At 44.5% G+C, this 22,407-nt stretch overlaps 1 long non-coding RNA gene across 1 annotated transcript; it reads left to right on the top strand.

The window, feature by feature from the left end:
- The first annotated feature begins 3,085 nt into the window (after nt 1–3,085).
- LOC146036703 (uncharacterized) lies at nt 3,086–16,333 on the top strand. The gene is made up of 2 exons (XR_014460937.1): nt 3,086–3,220; nt 16,075–16,333. It is a non-coding gene; the product is annotated as an uncharacterized LOC146036703 (long non-coding RNA).
- Nucleotides 16,334–22,407: the final 6,074 nt, after the last annotated feature.

Here is a 22,407-nt window from a genome sequence, read left to right as displayed (position 1 = left end):
AAGAGAGCGCTCAGCAAAACAACAAAGAATAACGGAATGACTGCCCTAGGCATGTAGTGGGTTAAACATCCAAGGCTGTGTGCACCTAGGTAAGCATGTGACTCAGATCCAATAAGGATGCAGGGGATGGCAGAGTTATCTGGGATAATAGGGACAGGAAAAGGAGGAGTCTTCCTCTCTTTCCTGAAAGTTTCCCTGCCCTCCCTTTTTGGCTTACTGGTGGGTGAGTGTAATTGTGTTGGCTGATTGGCGGGAAAGAACGGCAGGTTAAGTGATTTAGGTCTTCATTAAGTGATTATTCAGTGTACATGGTTTGTTTTTGGTGCACTCGTCTTCATTGACTATAGGCCTTCGCTGGATCACCCACTCAGGGACAGCAACCCCACCCGGACAGGTGGGCAGTCAATGGAGAAGATGGAGTGGATACCGCTTGTTTTTAGGGAATGTTTGTTTACGTATGTCAGTTGTGGGGTGAAGCTTAGATAATTAGTCATTTTTTCTTGGCCACCATTAATTAATTCATTATAATCAAATTAATTAGCTTAAAGTGCTTTACATAAATTCGGCGAACACTTGCTGCCAAACCTAAGTCTCTGAGTCTTTATTTCAGGTTTAGATATAGTAAGTAAGTTTATTGAATGTTAAAACTGTACACATGCCAAAGGTCACACATCAGATGCTAGAATGTTTATGACAGATAACACTGTTTGGCTAAGAACAGCATTCCCTCCAACCAGAGGTGGAACTACCTTTGGTGCAGCAAGTACAGTGCAGCGGGGCCCCTGAGGACTAAGAGACCCACTGCTGTCCCTGTCTCCCTCTTCCTGTCACCCACTGTTTTTCCCTGTCACACTCTGCCTCCCCATCAGCCTCTCCCTTTCACCCTCTGCCTCTCCCTGTCATCCACTTACCGCGTTGCATACTGTTAACTTGGATTGGGGTGGAGGATGGGGGCCAAAATAATATTTTTGCACCTAGGCCCTCAGCCCACACGTTCCACCACTGCCTCCAACATAACCCATTCAACCAGCTACTTTGTTGCAGAAGTGAGGCTGCAATGCCATCCAAAATTCAAATAGGGGAGCAACAACAACATCCACTGCCAAACATTGCTGACCGGAACTCACGGGCAGTTGGGTGACTCCTCCATTTTAATATTTAATAGAGCAAAATAGAAGAAAAATGAGTCTCTCCAAGAGTTCTTTGACAACAAAAAGAAATACATTTTGATGCAAACTCCCTGCATACAGTAGGTAAAAGAGCTTTGGAAGTGGACCTCTGAGTTTGAAGGAAACTACAAGAGAAGAAGTAGAGGAGATAATGGTTTCTGGCAAATACGCAGAAGTATCTGAAAGAGGAGTAGCCTTTGACATGTGGTCAAAAATGTGCCTTTAGCTTGCTCTCCGAAAGAGACAATGTTGACTTAAAAAGACTCAACATGAAGCCACCTGGAGATGGAAAGTTGGTCAGCTCTAAAGATGTGAAACAGTAAACACAGTACATGGAGCCTAAGTCTAGAGCTCGAACGCAGACTGGACATGTTGCTGAGTGCCAAGTTCTTATGGAATTCTTCAACCAATCAAAACACTCCAGGAAGCAAGCACCAACAGCTTAAAACTAAGCCTGTGGATGTATTTAGAAAGAGCACAGATTTAAAAGAATAGAATGAAGATTTAATATTGCTCGTGGGTGAGGCATAGTCAATAAAAGATGGCATGGATTTTCTGCAGCCTTCTTCAGATAAAGTAGCAGAGTTTTAAAGGGTGAAGTAAGAGTCAAGCAAAACACTGGAAGATCTTGGGGATTTGCAAAGACAGCGAGGCTGCTAGAGGGAAAACAACTCTATGTAAAATGCTAAATTCTGTACAGTCAGCCAAGAGGAGGAGCTCAGGAGAGAGAATACTGCTCTGAATCAGCTTGAAGCCTACAATAGACAGGTTGTTGAGCTGCAGAAGAGACTCCAAAGAATTAAAAACAGCAGACAAACTGCATTTCACATACAAAAGAATGAAACTATTAAAGCGCTCCAAAATGTGCGGACTTAAAAGGGGTCAGCTCACCACAGCAGGGATAGTGCAATTAGGAAACCAGGAACCGGCAGACAGCTAAGCTGCAGAAATTGTTACACCTGTAATAAAGGCGAAACTAATTTGCCTTCAGCCTGAAAATAAGATGTTAAAAAGGAATCAAAGTAAAATATATTTCTATTGCACATTTTGCTTATTGATGCAAATAACTGGAAACTTTAGATTATACATTAAGGAGGGAAAAGCACCAATTTAAATGTAAAGAACAGTGTTCTAGTAATAATAATAACTTCTCCAGATCCAAACAATAGAAAGACAAAGGAACTTGGTAGATGCTTAGGGGTAAATTTACTGAGATGGTAGTTCTATTGAAGAGAAAATGTTGCCCATAACAACCAATCAGATTCGACTTCTTATTTATTTAGCAACTTCTAGAATATAAGGTGTTTCATCGCACCCTACGGGCGCTCTTCACACCGTCGTAAGGGGCTTTACCCCCTTAACCTGTAAACACTTTTATCGCATGGTGTTGTGGGTGGGTGTGGTGTGGGTGGGTGGGTGAGGGTGCCGTGGGTGGTATAGTGACATTATGCTACACACAGTCAGGAATCTTGGTTTTGAGGACCCAGTTGTGACCAAGTGAGATGGAGACTTTCTATTGCAGGTGTAGGTAACAGGTACTGGGTTTGCAGGAAAAGGTGCTGGGACTAGGTACCGGATTTGCAGGTGGTGCACAGGTATTGGTGGTGCTCAGGTGCTGGTAGCAGGTAGAGCACAGGTGATGGAAGCTGGCTGGGCACAGGTGCCGGAAGCAAGTGGTGCACAGGTGCTGGAACTGGTGGTGCTCAGGTGCTGGCAGCAGAGGAAGCACAGATGATGGAAGCAGGGGGTGCACAGATGCAGGTGCGGATGAAGCACAGGTGCAGGTGCAGATGAAGCACAGGTGCAGGTACGGATGAAGCACAGGTGCCAGGAGCACGAAAATGCACAGGTGCAGGTTGCAGATGGAGCTCGGGAGCAGGTGTGGATGCAACTAACTGCCACTGGATACTGGTAACTGTCTCTGGATGCAGGTAACTGGCTCTGGATGCTGGTAACTGGTAGTGGATGCAGGTAACCGGCAGTGGATGCAGGTAACTGCCACAGGATACTGGTAACAGTCTCTGGATGCTGGTAACTGGCAGTGTATGCAGGTAAGTGGCAGTGGATGCAGGTACAAGATACACCCAGGACAGGTTCTGGAGCTCAGGACACTAGGTACTCCCTGGGATACAGGTAGAGAAGTACTAGCATGGGAACAAACACTGGAGGTCTCAGCAGAGTTACTGGCTGGAGGTACCCAGGTGAAGTGACTGGAGTCAGGTAACAGTGGAACACCTCAAAAGGGGGCAAATGTATTAAGCCTTAACACGAGATAAATGCAAGGGTGATAAAGAGAGATAAACATCCAGCCAATCAGCTCCTTACTGACTTTTTTCAAACACAGTCTGTAATATGACAGTTAGTAGGTGATTGGCTGGGTGTTTATCTCTCACTGGGCGGGATGCTCTATCACTCACCGCCGCGGCCTCGGGTACTTTTCGGCGCCGCTGTATTCTTTAACCTCAGGCAGATCAGTGCTTCTCTCAGCACTTCCGCATTCTTGAGGTTATCGGTGCGCGCTGCTCTCCCCATAGGGTTGTACAGGAGAAGCGCGCGCACCCTATGCTGTTACATCCGCCGCGCTAGTACAAGCTGTGTGTTACCTCACCTCCTCTGGCTGGCGGAGAGGTACAGTAATACTAATTACTACCTACAGACACTGCGCCAGCAACATACACAGCCCACAGACCGAGGAGCCCTCGATGCGCACAGTCACAGCACCTCACGTGACTGCTGGCATCTGGAAAAATCCAGTGGGCGGGATGCTGAGCGTTGTCCGGCCAGCTCGTAACGGGCGCATGCGCATAGGACACCAGGGGGAAAAAAAATATCGCCATGACACTAGGATAACGCAAACTACGCGCAACAGCTACAGATACACAGAATATGGAGAAGACAGACGCCGTTACGCGGCGATATTCAAGCGCTAACTACACGAAAAATCCCCAGATTCGCAGTGAATATTACAGCATCCCGCCCTTTATCACCCTTGCATTTATCTCTTGTTAAGGCTTAATACATCTGCCCCAAGGTGCCTGGAAACTGCAAGTAGGAAGAGCAGTTGCTGGAGGCAACTGTTGGTATGAGGGCCGGATATTTATCCCCCTGCCTAGTATTGATTGATTGACAGGGAGGTAGGTAATCAGCAATTAGAGGCATGGATTCAGGAGCTTCTGTCAGAACTAGACAGTTGAACAAAAAGCAAACAGGCCACTGAAGGGTTACAGCTAATTTTAGCTACAGACTGACTTCTACTCAGGTGAACAATCAGTGAAGGGCTGAACCCAGCCTCTGATTGAACCTAGATTGACAGCATAAGAGTAGACTGCAATGATCCAGGCTGTGTGAAGGCTGCTGACCAGAACAACAAAACAAGCAGGTTTGAGACACACACAATAATGCGTTTTACATATAACGCCACACACCACAATGTCTATTACATATTATAGCATACACCATAATGCCTATTTCATATTATGCCACACAATATAATTCCGATTACATATAATGCCACACTCCATAATGCCGATTACCTATATTGGCACTCACTGAAATGCTTATGACGTACTATGCCACATAAGTGCCGCATACCTATGTGGTCTTTGCCAAGAGTTACATGTTCATTGCCAGGTGTTTCTTGTTCGATGGCAGGGGAAGGGAGGTGTTACATGCTCACTGCCAGGGGATGACATGCTTTTTGCCAGAGAGGATTACATGATCATTGCCAGGGGCAGTTGCATGCTTGTTGCCATGGGGTATTATATGACCATTGCTATGGGGAGATACATGCTCATTGCCTAGGGGGATTACATGCTCATTGCCAGGGGGAGTTACATGATAGTTGTCTGGGGGGGGGGGTTAAATGGTCGGTACCCAGGAGGCTTACATGCTCGCTGGCCAGAGGGATTACATGGTTGATGTACACAGCATGCCAGCTGTCCCGGAGTCTGCACATTCGGGTAGCGCTGGGTGCTCCTCCTGTCAAACGCTAGAGGTGGTAGTGTCTGTCTACAGTAGACTGCAGTCTCCAGACCAGGGATCTAGCAGATAATAGCTGGTAGAGGGGAGTGCTGTTATAGCTTGGTGGCCCCTTTGCTGCTCTTAACCCACGTACTGAGTTCTGTTGGCTCTGGGGGTGACAAAATACAGAGGGGGGGGGGATAGAGTAACATAAATTATGGGGGGTGACAGAACACCGAGGGGGGTGTGCTAGAGTGACAGAACCGAGAGGGGGGTGACATGTTGGCAGAATACAGAGGGAAGGAGGTGAGAGAGCACAGAAAGGTGCATGGGAGGAGACAGAGTGATAAAAGTAAGGGAGGGTGTGGCAAAGTGTGACAGTGCCTTCCGTACCCTCCCCCTGCCCAGTGACCTGAAGCACGGCACTAAATAGAGCACTGACCTCCCTCTAGGGATGCTTTGTTCCTGGCTTCTGGACTGGCTGTCTCTGGCCATGGCAGCCTGGAGCCACTATGCTGCCTTGTATATGTGGGGGACAGGAGAGCACAGTCACTATTGTGCGCTGATGACAGCAGCTGTTGAAACCTGTGGATTTTATGCTAGCTGCAGAGGGGCACATTGTAGCCTTCTGCAGCCTCAATATGACAGCTTGCTGCAATCTGGGTGGGTGGGGGGATATTGGCGCTGTGTTGGCTAAAGCCTGCCCCTGCTCCAGGTGTACTATATATAACTGCAGGAGAGGAGACCCGGGCAGCGCCGGACCTGACGGTGGCCATATTACACATAGCAGCAGGCAGTCCAGGGGAGGGGTGGAGGGTGTCCGGCGCCTGGACCCGGCTTCGGCACCATGGAGACCTCGCCGTCAGTCAGCATTGCATTCAGTGGTGGTTAGTGGGTGTGACGGGAGGCCGAGGATGGGGCGGTACAGGGAGGGACGGCAGAGGAGGGGGCGGTACACGGAGGTCGCTTTCCTCATTGGGATTTTGCCGGTAAGTAGAGGCAGGGTAATGGCGGTTTCTAGGTTAAATGAGTGTAAGTTGAGCCATCCCCCTGTACAGCACCACTGGGTAGCTATTTAGTTCTTGCGCTACTTGCATTTCTGGGTTGTGGGCCCCCCTGGACTGGTGTGGCTGTTTGGCCTCAGGAGCAACACAAATTAACACTTATTTTCATTTTCACTTTCATCCCTATTGTGTGTTTTATTTCAATGTAATTCATTTCTAACCTTTACCTCTCACTACTTCACCTCTCACTACTTTATCTCTCATTTTTTTGCCTCTCACTTACTTACCCCTGCTATCTTTTAGCAGCCTCTCTCACTAACCTATCCTCACTTTGTTTCACTATATATTTCTTTCAGTCTTGTGTTGCCCTGGGGTCACTCGGCTGCACAGTTTTGGGGTGCCCTGTGCCCTAGATTTGTACCCCCCAAAATGTTAGGGACTTGCCCGACTAATGAGGTCACCTGGTCGCGGTGGGCAAGCCGTTACTTATGGCCATAACTAAGCGAAGAACCTCGCTAAAAATGCAAAATTTTATTGCAAAATTTTTTAAATTGGGAGTTTAATTTGTGCACCTGCACCTTTGACTTTGTATGCAGTTCTACTGAAAGGTCTCCGCAGGGTCGCACCTCTCAATTGGTGTGCACCCCAGGACCCCACCCCTGTATATCTAATGCCGTGTATTTCCATACACATTAGAAGGCCAGAGACCCCTTCTGCGCCTGGTGGTAGCACCCACGCCCACCTGTCCTATATATTGGTTTTAATTAGGTTCCTGACATTTCTTAGACTGCATGCAGAGCAAGGTGAGACCTGCACAAATGTTTAATGGATTATCAGATGGGGGGGGGTGCATTTCTGGGTTGTGGGCCCCCCTGGACTGGTGTGGCTGTTTGGCCTCAGGAGCAACACAAATTAACACTTATTTTCATTTTCACTTTCATCCCTATTGTGTGTTTTATTTCAATGTAATTCATTTCTAACCTTTACCTCTCACTACTTCACCTCTCACTACTTTATCTCTCATTTTTTTGCCTCTCACTTACTTACCCCTGCTATCTTTTAGCAGCCTCTCTCACTAACCTATCCTCACTTTGTTTCACTATATATTTCTTTCAGTCTTGTGTTGCCCTGGGGTCACTCGGCTGCACAGTTTTGGGGTGCCCTGTGCCCTAGATTTGTACCCCCCAAAATGTTAGGGACTTGCCTGACTAATGAGGTCACCTGGACGCGGTGGGCAAGCTGTTACTTATGGCCATAAATAAGCGAAGAACCTCGCTAAAAATGCAAAATTTTATTGCAAAATTTTTTAAATTGGGAGTTTAATTTGTGCACCTGCACCTTTGACTTTGTATGCAGTTCTACTGAAAGGTCTCCGCAGGGTCGCACCTCTCAATTGGTGTGCACCCCAGGACCCCACCCCTGTATAGCTACTATATAATAGGCCAGATCTGTATAACGCTGGGCGGAGTCATTTACTCTATGACTCCACTCAGCGTTATACACACACTCAGAGTGACAGATCTGGGCTATTATATAAGAGATAATCTGATTGTTGCTATGAACAACATCCCATCTTCAATACAACTCCCATCTTAATAAATTTACCTTTTAGGACCAGAATTCCGCATCTGATGATGTGGGATGTGATAACATTACCCAAATCCGCAATGCGATGATTCATTAAATCACATGGATTATAGCATGGACAGAGTTGCCTACCCCTCCGACACACACACACACACTGCTACCCACACTCACCTACACCCAGGGTTTGTTACCGGTTCTTATTGAGGGCTACTGGCTATCTTCTGCCAAGTGAGCACTGGTGCTGTAAAGTGAGCTGCCCCTTCTCAGCATCACTTTACTGCACCTGAGGTCACACAGCAGTGCCTCTCTGGGTGTCATTTAAGTTTTTATATATGTTCAGGTAACACTATAATAATGTGAGATGTATGTGAAAACACCCTTTTCACTTTATTTTTGTAAAAAAAAAAGGTTAATAAATCTTGTTAGCATATATGTACACCAATTATGTGAATAGAGGTAAGATTTGTTTTTGTTTTTTTTGTTTTTCAAATCAATATATAGCACTTATGCAATGACTAATTGATAGTCCATTAAGGGTCATTTACAAAACCTCAAAAATGCAGAACCACACTTCTATGTGTACATGTGTTCCTACAGTATTTATAAGCTCATCGTATTCCAAGGTGTACAACCACTTCTCATCCATTGGAGTGGACCCTGCAAATCTACACCTTTGGGGATTAGGCAAACGCGCTTGAAGAGTCACATGATAAAAAGAGAAACCTCGTTTCGATGTCAGATCTACAAACACGAGATTGCCTTCCTTATTCATATGCATTTATTTCCTAACATAGGACCTAGTGCAGAGGTATACAAAGGCATTTGCAGACACAAATCTGCATGCAGCAGCTGTGTAATAAATGTGGCAGCCCTGGAAGATGTGCAAAGGTGCCTACAATAGGGATGGCCATTGACCATTTATGATTTTAAATCATTGATGGTTTATGGCCGATGATGAATACTTTTGCCATCGATGTGGGAGAACCAGATGGTTTCCCTACATCGATGGCACAGCAGAACCGAAGTTTTTTTTTTCAAGGTGTCAGGAGACGGAGCATAGCTCACCCCCCCCCCCCCCCCAAAAAAAAAACAACAACCCCAAAGCCCCGCCCCCACATTCTGATTGGCCCACAGGCTAGTCAGTCAAAGAAAATGGATGACCGTTGATAGCTAGAACTATCGATGGTTACTCATGACATAGTTTGTTGGAGTACAACCATTGATGGCATCCAACCTCTGAGTAACCCTTTGTTCGCGCATCAGAGAATTCTCTTTAGAAAAAAGCCCCTGGTTGAGTTCACATAAATACCCCTGTGCTGAAATAAATACACTCATGTTTAACCACTCTTTTGACCCTCTTTTTTTTTGGATGCAATTAGTAAATGGATTATGATGTAGTAAATGAAATATTATGCACCTTATGGACAGTAAATATCCTTACATTTCTTTATATGAATAACTCTTTGCCTCTCTGCTACTTCTGTATTTTTTTAATTGTTTCTATGTGAAATTGTTCGCGATTATAACAAAATATTGAAAGAAAGACAAGAGACACATTGTAGTATTACAAAATAATTATTATTAGTAGTACTATTGCTGAATAATAATTCCTTGACTCTAAAGGACCATACACACTGAGCGATTTTGCCCAGCGTGTATGGACAGTGATGACAGGGAAAGCCGCTCAGTGCATACACACTGAGCCACTGTCATGGATGGATTTGCATAGCACAGCGCTATGCAAAGCTGTCCACAAAGCCGCTCATCTGCTGGAAATACAAGCAGATGAGCGGCTTTCCCGGCGATGATGCAGCTGAAAGCTGCTCAAAATTGGTGTTTTGAGTGGCTTTCAACTCAAAATCGCCCAGTGTGTATGGACCTTAACTCCTATCCGATAAACTGTAAAGATATTCCCCGTACTGCTTTGTAAGTGTGTGTTTAAAAAATACCATTCATCTATTATCCTAGCCATAGTGGAACGCAAATGCGCTCCACTTGTTGCTCCAACTACTTTGAAGAATATCGCCAGTGCACTTCCTAGGTCATTCCCAGACTAAATATAGGCCACAAAAGCTGAATTTATGGCTATTTATGAATGCAAGCAAACCATTAATGCTGCTGGTAATAAATTAAATATTTTAGAGGCATGTATTGAGCCAAGCGGTGGAAGCCATGTGCGGGCCACGTGCGTTTCACAGACCGGATATCCGGGACCGGAAGCCTCGGGATATGACGCGACTTGAACTGATTAATTAATTATATAAAAGGTTTTTGTGGTTATTTACAATACTCGTTTTCAAATGAAATTGATACATATGAATATTCTAATCTGTCTCCTATGAATTTTTTGTAATGTATAGTGCAATGAATAAATGTGATTCAGGTATTCAGGTGTGCATGATATCTTAATTGTGTAGGGTATATATGGGCATATATACCCATAACCAGTGCCCAGTCAGAACACTTTGAAAAAGCTGCCGTTGCAGCGAAACACATTGGCAACTGGTACTTGGATCCAAAGCTGTTATGACACCCTCCAATACCATCACCATCTCTGGCAAGTGACCCAACCAGCCTGCTTTACACCTACATCTGGATCTCATCCTCCATAATCAACATCAATGGACCCCCAGCCCGGTAATATATATACACCACTGTGTGGAGAGGAACATTTCCTGTCCAGCAATTTGCTATTTACAGCACTTACTCCATCAACGTTTTGGCCCTCATAGGAAGGGACACTAGGAGATTTGCCAGTCTCGGGCACCAAGGGTGATTATAACACAACTATAGGAAATACACAGCAACCGGGTTATGTATATATAAAAAATTTAAATGCTTCTTGTTATTGTTTATTTTTAATATTATTATCATTATCATTTAATAAATGTATTAATTTGTTTGTTACATGCATACCTGAATTGTATTTAGCGCGACCTACGTGTTTTTCCCGTTTTGGGGTGTGGCCATCCTAGGATCTGTTTGGTCTCTGTAACGTCACAATCAAGGAAGAAGGAATAATCAGATGTATCGCAATAATAATATTAATAGTAATAAAAAGCTACTCAGGCCTCGATTCATTATTCCCGACTTTCTGGTGCTCAGGGGAGGAGCTCTGTAAAAGGGAGTGGTTTGGGGAATGAATATGCAATTGCCGCTTCACCCTCACTGAGCAATGCCCACATTACTGGCATGGAAAAGCCAGCGTGGGACTAAATTTATGCAATTCACCCTCTGGCAGCACCCTCAGTAAGAACAATCACCCTGAATTTTATATCCCAGTGATTATTTCAGGCAGACAGACAGTACAGGGTTAACAGCCCAGTACAAGTTTCCTAAAATTCTTGAAAGACCATTGAATGTCACTTCTTGAAGTGAATTATTTATGAAAAGACCTGTTTCCATTTCACATCAACCATCCATCGGTCTCTAATTCAAGGCACAAATCTAATCATATCTACGCCTCAGACACCACACCAGCAATAGAATAGGGTGATAAAATTACCCACTGACTCGCTCTGTTCTCCCCAACAATAGGATCAAGCACATTAATGTGAAAATCATGTCTTACAAAGCAGCACTTGTGTTAGATGGTTTCCGCGGCCATTTTCACTTACTCCCCAAGGTTATTTCTTGCAGTGAAGGTTACTGGGTGATTATAGACTATAATCTAATGCTGAAAGCTGAACAAATAGAGGCCATTTCTGTTTTATGGCTCTGAATGTTAATGTGGGAATACAGAGAACGGTACTGATAGCGGAATGGGTAATGCAGTAAGCCAAGGGGTCAGAGATGCGATGGGTTAGTCCCTCGCAAAATGAATATGATTCCTGGCAATAATTGTCAGATCTGAGAATAAAGCAGGGGTACTGTGCATTTGGTAGCATATACAGTACATGTAGGACTGCGTTTGCATTCCGATGTAAGACTCAGCATTATACCGGCACAGAATGCTATGGCGGATCTGCTTTGTTCTGCTCTAGTAGGCAGTTTGAAAAGGGACAGAGGTGAAAAGAGAAAAGAGAAAATAATGGATATTTTACTGGATTTGTTTTCGGCATAGAAATCCCCGGAGCTCTCGGAGGGTTTACTTGTAAAGAAGGTAAATGGTTATCAATGAAGCGTGTTCTGCATCAAACACATGGCTGGATTGAAATATTAGGCATAATACCTGTCGGTGTACCGGCAGCCTTACAAGTCTTCTGCTAATATATCAGTTCATGGACCGCATTTCAATACCTTAGAAATTGCTGCTTTACAATGAACAGGGGGAAAATGAAGCATTTAACCCATTATTTGTATTTTATTTGAATAAAAGACGATACTGCACAAATCTGATCCATGTACGGTCTATTACCGACTGCAAGAGTTGCGGTGCAGAAATCACTGTCATTCCCTCATCTTGGCTGGTTAGATAGAAAAAAAGGTCAAAGAGGACACAATAACTGTAATGCTCTCTATTTCTTTCACAGCATTCTACAAATGACGCCACTTAAAGTGAGATTTATCAAATCTTCTTAAGAGAACAATTGCAGCATGTTGGCCGCTTTTAGAGTGGCTGTAGAATAAGAACCTGCTGCCGTGCAGGGGTAGTAGGACACTTGCCGCACGCCACTCACTCTTGCCTATAGGCAGCTGATTATGGCAGCAGATGTGAAAAGTGCAAGTACAACCCTGATTGTAAAGGAAGGAAGACATGCTGAGCCCGGATGGGCCAACCCACCTTTACCTCCCTAACAAGTGTCCAACAACAGTAACCCAAAAAGGCCTAGTACCTTCAGTGCCTCATTACTATTACATGTAGGGATGCTAATCCCGGGGAATCTTTTTAAATCCTAGGATCCAGGATTGAAAAATTCTCAATTCCGGGAATCCCAGGATCCCAGTATTGGGCTCCCTAATACAAAAAATACCCTGCCTGGGTGGGAGCGGTGTGGCCAGGAGTGGCCAGGAGCAGCTGGGTGACGGTATGAACAGCAGGCTGTGTAGCGTGACCTCTGACCATGTCTCGCTGTACAGAGCCACACAGCTGGAGACGGAAGAAGCCGGCCAGTGTCTGAGTGGATGCTCAAATACTGCCCAACATTAGACTTTGCATTCGCAGGGTAATCCCGAAATCCCAACTAACAGGCTAATACCATTTCTACAGAGCCAATGGTATTGGCCTGTTAATCGGGATTTCGGTGCCAAATCCCGGGGTCCACAATTTTTGGGCCAAATCCTGGGATCACGACTAACAGGCCAATACCATTTCTACAGAGCCAAGTGCACTCAGGTCCTCTGTCCAATTGCCCACTTACCAAAGGGGCCAACAGTAATACTTATACCGGGCCTATTAAAAGCCCATATACATTGCATTGATTGTGGTCCTACTGTAGAAAACCGTTTTCAATACAAGTGGAATTGGAAAACCTAACTACAATGTCTACCTGTGCTGCATCTCTGGCTGAACCTGTCAGGAACTCAGCCATGATTGCTCATGCAGCTCTTCGTCAGAGGTGGGCTTGAACCTGTTTTTGATCCTGTTTTTTTAATAGCTGCTGCTCCATAACATCCAATTTCTTCAATGGCCCTTCTTCCATCTGGCATATTTGGTCCCTATTAGCACTAGGCTTCCGCCATCTCCTAAACTTCACCTTACTTCTTCAGACTTTCTGAGCTCTTCCTTGATCCCTCTCCGGATGAAGCAACGCTTTCTCATGCCTGCTTATATAAGTTAGTGACAGGGGAGGGACCGTGTTCATCTTAGATTTATGGTGCGCCATAATTGGGTTGCTCGTGGTGCCTCTTTCAATATGTGGCCCTGTGTTTAGGGGACCTGAAATTGGCCGTCATCAGCCTCAAGGGACTGTGAAGAGAAATTAACCCATGGTCACCATATTAAATTGATTTTTTTCTGGCTGGGCCCAAGTCCATTGAGGCTCAAGTCTGCCATCTTTGCTGGCCCTCTGATTCCACACAGTGCTGAAATCAGGGTCAGACTGGGGCATAAAGCACCAGGGAATGATATGATAGGTGCCCACTTTAGGGGTTTGGCCTGTCACATAAGGAGGTGTGGCCTACGGCCACAGAAGTTTGTATAGTATAGTAATATATAGTTAATACTGCTAGTACATGCATGATAATGTACCAGATTAATAACATCAATGTACTGTAGAAGATACACCACAGCCCTGTGTATTATAATGTACCAGATTAATAACAGCAATGCACTGTAGAAGATACACCACAGCCCTGTGTATTATAATGTACCAGATTAATAACAACAATGCACTGTAGAAGATACACCACAGCCCTGTGCAGTATAATGTACCAGATTAATAACAGCAATGCACTGTAGAAGATACACCACAGCCCTGTGTATTATAATGTACCATATTAATAACAGCAATGCACTGTAGAAGATACACCACAGCCCTGTGCAGTATAAGGTAACATATGTATAATTCATATGGAGTTCGGTCTGAATCCTGATCATTATAATTGGAGGTGAGGCCCCCCCAGCAATGGGGCCCATTGGGAATTTCCCCTGTAACAGTCCAACACTCGCTGCAGTATTTAAGATAATCTCTTCACCCCCGCACCTGCATAAGCAGCAGGAGCTGGAAGGAATATAATGTAAATATGTCTTCTGGTCCTCTTACTATTTGAATTTGAATACAAATCGCCAATAGCAAAGACATTGTAATCATAGGGCCAAACTCCTAATAATCACTAAGGAGTTTATTCTAGTTCATTCTTTCTGACAAAATCCTTCTTAGATGGACAAAACCATGTGCACTTCAGGGGGGCAGATGTATCATGTGCAGAGAGAATTAGATTTGGGTGAGTTATTTTGTTTCTGTGCAGGGAAAATACTGACTGCATGATTTTACACTTCAATATAGATCTCACTTTGAAGAAAAACCCCACCCAAATATAATTCTCTCTGCCCCACCCCCAGTGCACATGGGTTTGTCCATCTAAGAAGGATTTTGTCAGAAAGAATGGACTAGAATAACCCCTAAATGTGGTGTAAAAAGATTTCGAAAGCCGTTCTAAGCATCGGGAAACACTGGCTCACTTGAAATATGTCAAAACAGAAACAAAGACAAAACAATAACATTATAAATCATTTTTAATACATAATATAAAAACTTCAACAACAAAAAGATAAAATACATAAGACTTAATGCTCCAGATAACAACCACAAATACCGCTAGATATTATGTAGCCGATGTTAAACAACAATTGTAATATATGATCATGAGGTGAGCTTCCAAAGCTTTACAATAACAATGATAAAGTATCTTTAGTAAAACTAAGAATTGACTTTTACCACAGAAATCTGATGAAGCTGTATTACTGCATTATAGATAAAGGGATCCGGCGGCTGACAGATGTATACACGTGCGTAAAAGCTGAAAATACAAGAAGGTTCTCAGAACTGGAATTGCATTGGGTTGAGAAATAGGGGTTTTCATATACTGTGGTGACTGGGGGGGGGGGGGGGGGGGGGTAAGAGCGTTGTGCGTGGATTGGTGTGGGGGTTATTGTTATTTGGCACTGGCATGGGGGTACAGTATTAAAGGGATATGGTCACTAGGTTGACCCCATTTGGGTTGACATGCATTGAGTTGACCACTGAAAGTCAACAGGGTTTAGGTCAATACCTGTAAAAGGTCAATATTGCGAAGGTTGACAGGGTTGGAAGGTTGACACAATCATTAGGTCAACAATGGCATGGTCGACAGTCAGAAGGTCAATGTGAGTTTTCCACGTTTTTTATTTTTTTTAAGTTTTTAGACGACTTGTGCCGAAATAGTGTGCAGAGGGCAGCGAGGCACAGTGGGCAAAGCATGTTGAGCGCAGCGAGCCATGCGAGGGGACGCGGTACACTTAGACGGTGTCCATGTGAAAACCTCATGTCGACCTTTTGACTGTCGACGTTGCCATTGTCGACCTTTCAACCCTGTCGACCATAGCCATGTTGACCTATTTAAGGTGTCAACCTAAGCCCTGTCAACCTGAAGTGGTCAACCCAATGGATGTCGTTCTAAATTGGGTCTACCAAATGACCCATGCCCATATTAAAGTTATGTGAGGGCTATTATTGCAGGGTAGGGGTTCTCTATTAACTGTGAATACTATTCATTAAAAGTGAAGGAGGCTGAGAGGAAATTGGCCTAATTGTTAATTATGAATTCTACTCATTTATTATCAAAGTTGATTGAGGACAGTAGACCTATTTATTAAATGTGACTTTGATTAGTTTAATGTAAGGGTTGGTTGGTTGTTAGTTGGTTGGTTAGTTGGTTGGTTGGTGGTTGGGTTTCAGCTTTCTAGAAAGTTAACTTATTGCTCAACTTTTCAGAACGTGAATACCACCCAACCCTTTCCAAATGTGGCCCCAACATTCATGGATCCAGAGAATAAGCAACGGAGCTTAGTCTTCAGCAGCAGGAGGTGGTCAAAGCTCCAAGCACAGGCAAGAGAGACAAGGGCTGTATCCTGATTTTGTGGAACAGACCTGATTTATGGAGTGTCCTGAGCTGCTAGGACTTCGTCCTGAGACGTTTGCCATGCTCAGGTAAGAAGAGTGAGGTGCACTAAATAGATGAGTTGCAATAATATTCCAATATTTAATTTTTATAGATACAAAATGGGCTCATCAAGTTCATGTCAGCATAACACAAAATGTGTTACACTGTGGCCACTGCACTGTTGGAAAATGCTGTATGTACAGACTTAAGGATGGAGCAGAGTAAAGAACAGCCCAGGTTTTTAACTGGTGGAGTGGTACAGTCATATTCAGATACACACATCAAGGGAAACTTGACTGAAGCCTGAAGCGGGGTGTAATACAACTCACCTACTGGGGAGAGTACAGGAAGTACTGCAGGATACTTTAGAAACGCTTTGGAGCAGGTATATCGTTTCACTGGAGCTAAGTGGTACACTGTGTACCACTGCATTGCGCATATACAGTGACAAGATAGTGCCATGTATGCTCAGTACTGGGCTTGATAGCCATTTTGGTTTGGGAGTGAAGGCTCCACATAGGTACCAACAAGGAGTCTGTGCAATAGACCACTACACTTTTGACATCCACCACTTGGTACCACAGTGTACTATGAGGAGTGGGTAATATCACAGTTGTCTCTCCTCCTACCAAGTGCAGGGTCTCCATTAGAGTTCATTCGGGGTCTTGATTAAGTCAATCAGGGGATGACTTGAGAAACCTGGCCCAGCTCACAATAAAACACTCAAAACTATGGATCAAGTTAAAATAGAAAGCCACTTGCAACATCTATTACACAGCCTGGTAATGGCTAAGTAGGGACAGAGATAAAGGACTCAATAAAGATAGAGCAGCTGAGGTGGCTGGAATAAAGCAGGTTGTAGGACGAACAAGATTGTTTAGGCTTTGAGACTACAGGGGTGTACACACGGAGCAAATTTGTGCTATTTTCTAAGCAATCTAACTAGATTGCTTAGAAAGTAAGCACAGATCTCTCCGTGTGTATGCTCTGAGAGATTAAATATCTCTTGCTAACTAAGTCAGTGCATGCAGTCCCAATCTAGTTAGATTGCTTAGCAAATGACTGCAAATCTCTCTGTGTACAGAATGAGAGATACTGATCGCAATCTCTCATTCTGAACAACTACCCGGCCTTTTTTTGCTTAAGCAAAATTGCTAAGAAAAATTGCTTAGCAAAATTGCTTAGCACAGATCTCTACGTGTGTATGCCCCTTAAGAGTAGCTGAACAATAACACAATGATATAGATATAATGGCAATTCATGCTGACATTTGGTAATGACACTCAATAGAAAAATTAGCATTTGCACTCTTGATAACAGAAGAGTCTGCAATGACAAAAATAATGGCATGTAATCAACACTGACAGTGATGATCAGATGAGACACTTCAATGCAAAACTAGAAGTAATACATCGCTCATTGTCTCGTATTGCTAATGCACTCACACTTGGGACTGGGACATATGTGGGCTGTGTTTATATTTAGGCCTACAGACACACACACACTCAGCAGGGCGGGTTCACCAGTGTGATGTGAAAGGGGTTAAGTGGGTGGAGCTATGAGGGAATGCAGTGTTTGGGGTGTGGCCATCACAATCGCATCATTGTGGCCATGCCCCACGCTATGGAATGCCGGTATTACAGGCCTTGCAAAGTGGTGGGTGGGGCTACAATGACGTGATACACGTCTTTTGGTCTCAAGGACCACCCCCCAGCTAAAGAGGGGTCACAGGAGACTGGCTGCAATATGGGGTACTTGTCCACCTTTCCGGGGGGACAGGTGGCGGACCCAAATTATGGGAGCCCCCCAGCCATTCCGGAAGGATAGGCAACCCCGGTTTTATAACAGGTAATTTCAGGTCTCGCTGGAGCTTAATTGACTTTACAATTCTTAATAATATTTGCAACTGTAGTCCCAGGAACATCAAGCTGCTTGGACATGGGATGGGATGTAGTAACAGAAACATGTGGCCTTAAACCCGTATTCAGATTTATGTACTAAGCCTTGGATGGTGTGGAGGGTAATGCCAGCTTGGTATTAACTTATAGAGGTCTAAGGGCTTCTTTCCACATCTGTGGTGTAAGAGGGGTCTGATTGAATCCCTCCTATGTTCCCCCTCGGCCACTACATCCTTCAGTGTATGCACAGTAGGACACCAAGTCCATGGGGACCCACAATGCACACCCTGCAATCATTTAGTGAATCCTTACCCATTCAGCATCTGTGGCAGCCAACACTGACTTGTGGGCAGCAGTTTCCTGGTAGGTTGGGGAACACTCTCCACAGCTCTACAGCAATTAATGGATTCCGTCCAATCAGTGTGTGAGAGGCTGGGGGCAGACTAGCAGCTGCCAGAGTGCTGGGCTAACCCCAGTGTTACAATAATTGTCACAACCCTAAAATGTCACACTCTAGGAGGTATGACCTAGCAGGTAAGAGGCCAATCCCCCATTTTAGGTGTGCAATAAGTCACCTAGAGGCTTCATAGTTGGGAGGTATCTATGCTGATCAGCCAATTCTCGGTTGGTCAGGTTGATTATTGCACAGTGTGTACAAAGCACCAGGAGACGGCTGTACACAATCTCAACAGATCAGCTCCCAATATGTTCTTCAGTCCCAACCAGCTGAGAATAAAGTGTGTACAGGCATCAGGGGTGGATTGACCATAGGGGACACTGGGAAGACTCCTGGTGGGAAGAAGTGTACTTGAGTCCTATTCAGCCCACTGGCACACATTACACTACATTGTCCCCATTCATTGTTATTCCACCTCTGCAGCACAGCAGCTTTGCCAACCAGTGATGCTGCCATGTCTATATGGCATGTTATACCTCTGCTGCTGCCCATGTCGGGCCACATATACAAAATTCTCCAGGGCTGATATTAGTTCCCAATCAATCACAGACAGGCATCCTCTGATAAACTGCAAGGAAAATCATAACCTCGAGAAATGACTCATTCATATAGGAAGGATTCTTATTCTAGAATATTAACAGGAAATCTAATGTTCTCTGGATCGTATCAGCTGTCAGGAACACATTGTAGATAGTTCCTCTTATAGTTCAGGTGTGTACTTAGCTTTACATTCAGCTGCAGCAGCATTCGCATTCAGCAGGATCAATTTCCTCATCTGTATTCATTTCTATTTCATTGTACTGCGGTAGAGAACATGACTTAGAGTAGTTGACATAGGGAAGAGAGAATTAGAAAGAGGGGGGGTAAGCAGAGCCGAGACAGCAGACAGAGTGACAGTATATAGTCCCCTATGAGCTCTCCTCACATTTCTAGAGCAGACACCAGTTAAGTGACAGTAAATGAGAGGGAAGACATTAATAGGCAATTTTCAGCGCACAAATGTTTTCTCTGGAATTGTAAAGCAGAAATCACAGGGGTGCTATGGTGTCATTTGTGCAAACGGAATGAAATCAGACAGACTAGAGCTGAGCTGTCATCCACAAAACATATATACACAAGGTGCCTGAACTAACACACGTACACATTATACATGCATGTACATGAATCAAACAAACATATACACACATTAAATGATCTCTACTTCCACTCAAACAAGTGCTGTACAAGATATACATATGTACACATACGCAAGTATACAATACAGTACATATGTATTATGTGCACAAAGCTTATCTATCTACAGTGTACAATGATAAAGAATACATATATAAGGTTTAGCATAGTTTTATGCAGTGGCAGACCTTACCTATGGGCTGAAGGACTGACGTCCCCCAAGTAAAATCAGCCAATGCAGTGAGCCAGTTGCAGTCCTGTGTGTGGCAGTGACTTCCTATTGGAAGTTCTACATGCCAGTCACCCACAGTACAGGCAGTTCTATAAGGAGGTGTTTGATCCCTCTGGGGCTGCCAGTCTGGGCTGTGATAAGCAGGTAACAAGCTTCCTGTAGGAAACCACTCCCTGCCTGATCACCAGCTCTAGCCAGCTTCTATGGGCTGCAGCCGATGCAGTCCATAGAAGCAGAGGGGTTTGTTCATTGGCACTTAAGCTGCAACATGATGGAGGCTCTGCGACAGAGACCAAGGTCATAATATTGGAGCAAAGGAGACGCCGAGGTAAATTGGAAAGAGACTTCACCAGCGCCAGGAGGAGGCTCCAGGGTTTTATAAAAGAAAGCAAATTCCTCTGTACAAGGATACAAAGAGGCATATTTTTCACACTTTGTAATGCGATTGTGATGTGATGAAAACAACTAAATACATGATGTGAAAAATAAATGATGTATTTTCACTTAAATCTGTCAAACTTCTCTTGCCAGAACATGGGATACAATAATGGTGAAGAGTTGAAAGTTATGTGATGACTGGCCAAGACTGTCTCTACCATTAGGCCGCTTTAGGCAGCTGCCTACAGTGCCAGGATCTGGGGGGCACCACTGGGTCTTCCTATCACAAAATTAAGGATGTCAATGTGGAAGACATCCTTGTACTTAATGCAGGTGGTGTAAAAAGAATAGATATTTCCGCAACATAGAAAGGGGCATTAAGGATGTGTCTGACTCTGCACCCATCAATTCCCTCCCACTGTGCTTATTGTGTGCTGTTTCAATGGGACTTGTAGGGAAGGTTGCCAGCACAGGTCACCTCCAAGCCCAGCTACAGTGCAGACTGCTAACATAAGCATAGAGTATAAAAGCAAATCAAATTACTTTAAATATGAACATCTGTTGTTTTCCATATTTGCAGTAGTTTAAATTGAAATGTCAGTTAAGTAATGTGAATAGATGGCTGTTACTTACCGGGCTATTAATTATAGACCTATCAGCTAATAGGTTAAAGCAATTAGCCGATCAGAGGTACCAGCCCTCCAGCGCTCCTAAGATGCAGTCTAATTGTATCAAACGTATGTATGTACTGTACCCTTCTTGCTTTTGCTGTCCCAACTATAAGTAGATGTAAATCATCAAGATGTAAAAGACTATGTCAGAGATGTACTATGTCATGGATAGTGGAGAGAGCTAAAGTATCAGCCAATCAGCTCCTGTTTGTCATGTTACAGTGTGCTGTATAATTCCAGGAGTGCCACCCTATGTGCTGTATATTTCCGATGGTGTTGCCATGTGTGCCATATAATTCCAGGGATGCCGCCATGTTGACGTATAATTTCAGGAGTGCCACCATATGTGCTATATATTTCCGGGGGTGTTGCCATGTGTGCCATATAATTCCAGGGATGCCGCCATGTTGACGTATAATTCCATGGGTGCTGCCATGTGTGCTGTAAAATTTCAAGGTGCTGCCATGTGTGCCACATAGTTCCAGGGGTGCATTCATGTGTGCCAACTAATTCCAGGGGTGCTGCCATGTGTGCTGTATCAGTCAATGGGTGCTGCCATGTGTGCCATATAATTTTGGGGGTGCTTGTCAAGTGTGCACTATCAGTCCAGGGGTGCTGCCAAGTGTAGCTATGCTAGCAGCAGTTAGAGAGAAGGGACTTCTTTCTCATTGTCCAATGTGTCAATAGGCAGTGATGCTTCATGGGCAGTAGTAGTGGGCAAAGAGGAAATGTGACCCCTGAGCCAGCACCAATCTCACTCACTACTAATTTTTTACTTATCTTCTTACAGACAGGGGAGCAAGAGGCTTAGCCGCAGAGGTGTGAGTAGTGTGCACAGACAGTGCACATGCACGACAGGTCATGCACGTGCACTCTGGACACATGCACCTGCTGTTTATAAGGTTAAGCCCAGCCCCCTGAGGTCAGATTTTACCTCAGCGTTACAGGATGGAGGAAGCTGTGTTTGTGTCTGCCCAATCCCTCAGCAAAACAGACATCCCTCCAAACAGTTAATGGCTGTGGCTGCTTACAACTCTTCTTTCAGAAGGAGGTATTATTTAACAGGAGAAAGTTATTTAACCCTGTCAGGTCGGAAGACAGCAGGGACATTTCTGCAGGTAAAGGAGAACCCAGTCAGGCAGAGTCTGCTCCTCCCCCTTCCTATTCTCAGAGTGCTGAAGAAAGGAGAGCCCAGTCAGGCAGAGTCTCCTCCTCCCCCTGCCTAGTCTCAGAGTGCTGAAGAAAGGATAGCCCAGTCAGGCAGAGTCTCCTCCTCCCCCTGCCTATTCTCAGAGTGCTGAAGAAAGAAGAGCCCAGTCAGGCAGAGTCTCCTCCTCCTCTGCCTATTCTCAGAG

This window comes from Crinia signifera, chromosome 9, assembly GCF_055691185.1.
Source record: "Crinia signifera chromosome 9, ASM5569118v1, whole genome shotgun sequence".
In the NCBI taxonomy this organism is placed as follows: domain Eukaryota; kingdom Metazoa; phylum Chordata; class Amphibia; order Anura; family Myobatrachidae; genus Crinia; species Crinia signifera.
Note: the sequence above shows the minus strand (reverse complement) of the source record. Positions and strands in the feature narration are given on the sequence as shown.